This window comes from Moschus berezovskii, chromosome 2 (assembly GCF_049115385.1).
Source record: "Moschus berezovskii isolate FMDL1 chromosome 2, NW_MosBer_1.0, whole genome shotgun sequence".
Lineage (NCBI taxonomy): Eukaryota > Metazoa > Chordata > Mammalia > Artiodactyla > Moschidae > Moschus > Moschus berezovskii.
Window position 1 is genome coordinate 40,041,143 of NC_142461.1, and position 7,744 is coordinate 40,048,886.

Here is a 7,744-nt window from a genome sequence, read left to right on the forward strand (position 1 = left end):
AAGTTATTGATGCCTAATGTTTAAGTTGCTAATATCTGACATTAGGATATCTTCCTGTTTTGCTACCGTGGCTGATGCTACTGTCTCTCATCATGGCAGAAGCTGTGATACCATTCCTCCTGCCAACTTGTGCTCCCAAAGTCCCATGGTGATAAGATGGGAAATATGCTTTTTATTTTTGTTCACTCTTTTTAAAAAAATTTTTAGTACTTTGTTTTTGGTTCCACTGGGTCTTTGATAATGCACATGGGCTTTCTCTAGTTGTAATGAGCAGGGGCTCCTCTTCATTGCGGTGCACAGGCTTCTCATTGCAGTGGCTTCTCTTGTTGCAGAGCATGGGTTCTCTACATGCTGCGGGTTTCAGTAGTTGCAGCAAGCAGGCTCACTAGTGGCGGCACATGCGCTTAGTTGCTCCCCAGCATGTGGCATCATCCCAGACCAGGGATTGAACCTGTATTCCCTACACTGGCAGGTGCATTCTTAACCACTGGACCACCAAGACAATCCTTTATTCCCTCTTCTCTTGCAGTCCTTTCCACTGAGGATCTTGGCATGAATTTGAGGTTAGATTTACGTCTTTGGATAAAATTACTTTTAACCTCCAACTAAAACTGACTTTGAAAATAAGAATTATCTTCAAAATAAGAACTTCAGGGACTTCCCTGGTGGTCCAGTGGTTAAGAATTAAGAATCCACCTGCCTACGTAGGAGACATGGGGTCAATCCCTGGTCTGAGAAGCAACTAAGCTTGTGCGCCACAATTACTGAAGTCTGCATGCTCTACAGACTGTGCTCTACAACAAGAGAAGTGACCACAATGAGAAGCCTGCACGCAGCAACAAAGAGTAGCCCCAGCTCACCACAATGAAAGAAAGCCCTCGAGCAGCAACAAAGACCCAGAACAGTTGAAAACAATAAATTTTAAAATGTTAATATTATTAAAAAATAAGAACTTTAAAATATAAAAACACACATCAAAAGGGTTTTTTTGTTTGTTTGTTTGTTTAACTCTGCCCTTTTCCCTGATAGCTCAGTTGGTAAAGAATCTGCCTGCAATGCAGGAGACCCCAGTTTGATTCCTGGGTAGGGAAAATCGGCTGCAGAAGGGATAGCTACCCACTCCAGTATTCTTGGGCTTCCCTAGTGGCTCAGCTGCTAAAGAATCTAGCTGCAATGCAGGAGACCTGGGTTCAGTCTCTGGGTTGGGAAGATCCCCTGGAAATGGGAAAGGCTTCCCACTCCAGTAGTCTGGCCTAGAGAATTTCATGGACTGTATAGTCCATGGGGTCATAGAAAGTCAGACACGACTGAACGACTTTCACTTTCACATATCCCTATAGTAGCTTCATCTTCAGAGTAGTAATAATTTGACTGATATGGTGCTGAGCATCATATCTAGGCTGCAAAGATCAAAGGGAAAAAGTGGTCCATCTCTTCCTCATGCTTTTTTTGGAAAGTAAACTTTCCCTCAAATTAAAGGTTAGTGTAACTGCAATAATGGATTATTACCTAGATGTCCCCATGTCTTTCACGTGTCAGTGGTTCCTAATCTCATCTGCATACTGGAACCCCTGGAGATATGTAAAGAATATGGATAAGTGAGTTCTACTCTCAGAGATTCTGAGTTGAATGTTCTGTGGAACTTTAGAAGAATCTCAGGTGATTCTAAAGCACAGCCAATGTTGAGAACCACTGATGCAAATAAATCTTGATCTAACTCCAAAATCCTTGGTTCTTCAGACTTGCCCAGATATGCTCAGACTTGTCAAAATCTTAGGGACAGCACAGTTATAGCTTGTTACCCTTCAATGTCTAGTCTGTGTTCACAGAGAGGATTACAAAATCTCTTTTTTCTTTTTTTCGTGTAAAACTTGAGAGCTGTGCTTACATATACTGGCTTATCATACACTGTCTACACGTACACAAGGTTTTTCTCCCCTACAAAATACAAATGTGAAAAACACTACCATCAGGTAAACCCCTTCTGATCCCTAATTGTTCAGCCAACAAGGGCAAGAACATTCCTACAAATGAGAGCAGAGATTTTATCTGTAAATGTGTTCAGAATTCTCATTACCTTCAGAACATAAAAAATTTCCCATGCCAGATAATATTTAGTGAATGCATGACAAACACAAAGCATTATTATGCATCTTACTTGAGAAGCACAAAGAAAGCACAATGTTTGTACTTATGGAACTTACCATTGAAATAATGAGATTCAACATAAACCCACCAAGGGTACTTTTAAAGAGCAAAGGATGAACAGATACAATTAAGACTCAAAACACTATGGTATTAATAACCACCATCTGTGAAAGATCTTTAATGTCCCATATCAATATATATATGTTTATATATGTACATTTTATATATAGAAATTATAGAATCCCTCACTGCACTTTAAAGAAGAAAGTGTTGAAGTTAACTTACTCCAAATCGCATAGTTATTATTCCATTATCATACTATGTAGTATTATTATTAAGCAATTTAAATATAAATTTTGACGAAGATAAAAATTCATACCAACATTCTATGAAAATGTAATTTCACTTCCACAGTATCAAGTCAATATATCATTTGCAGCTATTATGACTATTCCAAGAATTTTAGAAAGTTTAAAGAAGACATTAAAATGTTTGGTGAAGATGCAGTGCTTGGGAAGTCAGACCTGATAAAATGATTTTCCCCAGCAAATTACCCCCCTTTCCATCTCTTGGTTTCCTTATATATGAAACATGGGTATTATTTTTACACCTGCCTCAAGGATATGCTGTGAGAACAGAGAATTTCCTCACTGAGGTATAAAAGTGGTTTTGTTTTGATTTTAATGTCTTGAGAATAAGAAGTTTAAGAAGAGGTGGGTTTTCTCCCAAAGCAGTCAAGGTGGAGGGTCTGTCACTTTCCTGGGTTCTTCCAAGGCTGAATATGTCTTCCACAGAGGATGCAAGGAGGAGGTGCATGGCCCCAGACAGAGGTCACTCTCCATGTCCTGGGAGTGGTCCTGGCATTGCAGAAGGACAGGCAAACTACCAGCGCTGCCTCCATCAATGTCTGGTCTTGGCAACAAGCAGCCCATGACAGATCGTTAAGCACCTGAACCTTCTGTCTGTCTCCAAGGACCAAAGCTGGGGAGGGGAACTCTGGGGTCAATGAGTACTTGGCTGAGTTGGACCAGCTTCAGCAACCTCAGCTTGTGTGGGGATGAGGATGGAGGTGGATGCGGAGCTGGGGTTGAGGGGAGGCTGAGGGCAGGGATGAAGAAGCTTAGGGAGGTCAAGGCTGAAGTTTTCCAAGAGTTGCCCTGGGAAAGGAGTATCTTTTGATCAGGCAATTGTGGAAAACCTAACAAAAGAGATGATACCCAAATATTGTCAATAAGCTGGAAAATAATTCTTAGCTTATTCTAAAATTTTATTGATAATTTAAAATAAATTGTAAATGTCCCCACTAGAGGAAAGACAATTTTCTTTCCAAACTCTCTATAGAAAATAATTATTAAAAATCTTTGTTACATCAAGAGGTAATCAAAGAGTATGTAAGAAAAAAAGAGTTTAAGTATTGTCAAGGGTTAGTAAAGATAATATTAATATTGAGATTATTTTTCTTTATTTTTAATGTTTGCAGTATTAGTTCTTTAAAATGTGTAACTTTTGGTGATTAATAGTTCTAAATAAACATTCAATCCTATATTCATATTTTTGCATTCTTTGTCTTCAAGATGGTCCCCAATTTGTATAAACTTCGAGCTCACAAAACCTGGAATGTTCTGAGTACAATATAAATATAAATTCAATATGGAGTGTACACATTACTGTATATAAAATAGATGACTAATAAGGACGTACTGTATAGCACAGGGAATACTATTCAATGCTCTGTAATGACTTATATGGGGAAAGAATCTAAAAGAGATATTTTTATGTGTCTGATTCACGTTGCTATACACCTGAAACTAACACAGCATTGTAAATCAACTATACTCCAATAAAAATTTTAAAAAATCCAATATGGAGTGAACAACTAATCTATAAAAATCCAAATCTAGGAGTGTTAGTATCACTCATAGAACACCTGAGATCCCAGGTAAGTAAGAGACTTGAATGGCAAAGAGGTGAGGAAATGAGAGTTAAGTGGTAATGTTAACAGACACCCAGACCTAGATGGGCCAGAGTGACAAAATCAGAATCTGTTCAAGATCATGAGGACACTCACTCACAGCTCATGGTTAGGAGTTTAGATCGTCTAAGAGCAATGGGAGATTGTCAGCAAGCTTTAAGCAAGGGAGGAAGTGTTCGAGATGAGGAACAAATGTGTGAGCAGGGAGACCACTTAGCACGAGAGAAATGGTGATGCTTTTTCAGGATTTCCGTGCCCCTATGTCTATGGTCACCAAGTAGAATCAGCCTGTGTACGTGGGGAGCCAGAGTTTCACTGGCTCCCTAGAAATCCTTGCTTGGTCAGTTGACTCCAGGGTCTCCCACTGAGCCACACAAAAACTACTGGGGGAGGTGGAAGGCTTGCAAGCTCTCACCTTTCCATGAATCATTTAGAAGGGAAACCAAAGCCTACTTAGGTAAAAAGATCCGTGAACTCCAGGTCAGGATCGTATTCCTGTCCCAAACGTAAGATTTCTTTTTTCCCTTCACGGTGTGTAGGTGTATTCAAAAAACAAACTATTTTCATTCAGTCACCGTTTCCTAGCAACCCAAAAAAAAAGCATCTATTTTTCTGAATGTCTGTGAACACGAGCCCAGTGGATGCTCAAGCACGCCTCCAGAAGCACAGAGAGAACAAAAGCACTGGGATCACCCTGGCTGGTGAGAGATTATGAAAGGGGAATTTCTTAATAGAACTCAGTCTGAAAGACCTGTACCATGGATGTGGGGTACAGAGTGGGGACCTGTTGCGAGTGTGCAGATATTCTTAAAGGGAGCGATATTCCTATGGAAAATGGAGGCTGTGATTTCTGGGGGAAGGTGGCTTCTATAAAATAGCTAATCCACGAGATGGCTGACACCTTTTTAGCAGCTCTTTTTTGTGTATTTCCAGCCAGAATCTTGTTTCATTAAAACTCTGTAGACCGAAAAGAGTGGTGACTGGCTGAATTCAAATTTAAGCTGAACAGAGTCTGTGCAAATGGTCCTCTTTCAACCAGGCACAATGCATGTAAGTCACTGAACTGGACAGCTGGCAGTAACCCCTCCAATCCTTCAATGCTTGTTTTACAGCAAATTTACTCCTCCAAGGTGGCGTCACAGGGTCTGCCGACCTCTGGCCTTGTGGAATGGAAGTTGCTCATATTTTAAAAATCTTTTACAGGAATTTTCTGGAGGTCCAGTGGTTAAGACATCACACTTTCACTGCTAAGAGAATGGATTCATTCCCTGGTTACCAAGCCAAGATCTCACAAGCCAAACAGCGTGGCCAAAAAAGGGAAAAAAAAAAAAAAATCTGCCTATTATGCCACACTGAATGATAAGGGGGAAGGAAATGGGTCTAAGAGAAAGTTGTCCCAACAACCAAGAGACTCACATTTTGTAACTGGTTCATCTGAAATTCAAAGGACTAGCTCAGAATTACAAAATAAGAATGGGTTAAAGCAAAGGCTAAATCTTTTGTTTTTTAAAAAGGCATCTAAGCCCCACTCCAGTCAAGGAATTGAGGTAGGACAAATATTTATCAACAGCCGTTTTTCTAATTATTGAAATGGAAGCATGATAACACTGTCTTCCATAAATGCTAGCCTTTATGGAGTTGTGGAATGTTAGGGTGAAAGGTGCCCTGGATGATGTTAACCAGCCTCATCAAATTTTAGACAATACCTGAGACTGGGGTGCAGCAGAACCAAGAGGCTTGACCATGGCCACAGTAGTCAGTGGTGGAGCAGACCTCACATTCTGGCATCTGGTCTCTCCAGGCCCAGTGCTTTTCCTTGTCTAAGCCACCAGAAAACCTTTCTGGCTTGCAGTGTCCTCTCCCAGTTGACTCTCCTGTAGGGTACAACAGTCCTGTCTTTATCTTTATTTCAATTGCTATGGAATGCTCCAGCTTTATTCCCTTTTCTACATCCCATCCAAGGCTTTAGCAGATGAAGCCACAGCAAGTATAGTCCAAAATAATTTAAGTGATTTGGTGAATAATTTGGGCTTCCCAGGTGGCTCAGATGGTAAAGAATTCGCCTGCAATGCGGGAGACCTGAGTTTGATCCCTGGGATAGGAAGATCCCCTGGAGGAGGGCATGGCAACCCACTCCAGTATTCTTGCCTGGAGAATCCCCATGGACAGAGGAAGAAGCCTGGCAGGCTATATAGTCCACGGGTTGCAAAGAGTCGGACACAACTGAGTGACTAAACACAGGTGAAGAATTTATTTAAATCAGTGGCATCCAATTATTATTGGAGAGCTTAATCAAATAAACCTTAATGTTTATATGCTACAATTTTAGAAGTTTTTAAAAGTTTTTTCCCCCAGCCATTTTGGAGTAGTGATTTAAAAACATGTGCATAATTTCAAAAGTAGAGAAGGTAATATAATGAATATCCATAGGCCTATAATTCCAGAGTCAACAAATGTTAACAATTTTCTTAGATGTGTATTAGCCAGAGTTCTTCAGAGAAACAGACACAATATAGGGAGAAAATTAGTTGATCGAACTGGCTCACGTGATCATGGTGGCTTGACTAGTCCGAAAGTCTGATGGGGTCAGCAGACAGGATGGAGACTCAATGAAGAGCTGGAGTTCAAGTCTGAAGGTGGTCTGCTGGCAGAATTCCTTCTTGCTCAGAAAGATCGGCCTTTGTTCTTTTAAGGCCTTCAGCTGATTGGATGAGGCCTACCCACATAATAGAGCGTCATCTGTGTTATTCAAAGTCCACTAATTCAAACGTTAATCTCCTTCAGAAACCACCTATGCAAAAAAAAAAAAAAAAAATCAAAATAATGTTTGACCACATATATGGGCAGAGTGGCCCAGCCAAGTTGACACGTAAAATTAACCATCACAATTTGCTTTAAATTTTTTTAAAAGAAATAAAACACTGCAGAAAAAGTTGATACCCCATTTATATACCTATCTATGGGCACCCCATTCAATGGTGATAATTTGTAAAAAACTAACTCCTTTTTGTGACATCAGGCCCCATTTGATTCCATCACCTGGGCTTCAATTTCTGGTTCAAAGAAGGAGTGAGATTTGAAGATATGGTCTCACCTTTGTCATCACCATGTGTTTCTACAAGGACCTGTTGGCCATAGAAAGTTGTACACAGGTTCTATAGAAAATGCCATCACAGGTCATGAACCGGGTGGATTCACAGAGAGTCACTATGTTGAATGCACACAGAACTCAAACACATTCAGATCACAAACCATCTGTGTTTGGATGCTTCTGTCTATATAGTCTCATCCATGATTATATGAGCCATGTCTGTTTTACTTGTGAGTTTATTGCAAGAATAAGTAAATGATGAATATTGAAAAAAAATTTGGAAGCAATAACTGTCAGATAAACTCAAGGCACAGTGCACTGGCTGGCAGACAGCTTTCTGACCTGGAACCTGCTGGATAAGAGGCCTGCTCTCAGATCCCTTCCAGAGCCTAGGACTCCATGACTGGTATTAGGAGTGATAGCATCCTTTACTCAAATTCTCTCTGATTTGCTGCTGTAGCTTCAAGGCTCAGAGAGGCTGGGTCTTTCCAAAGGATTAAGGTGCAGAATAGCTGCAGTTACCTGCTCAGCTG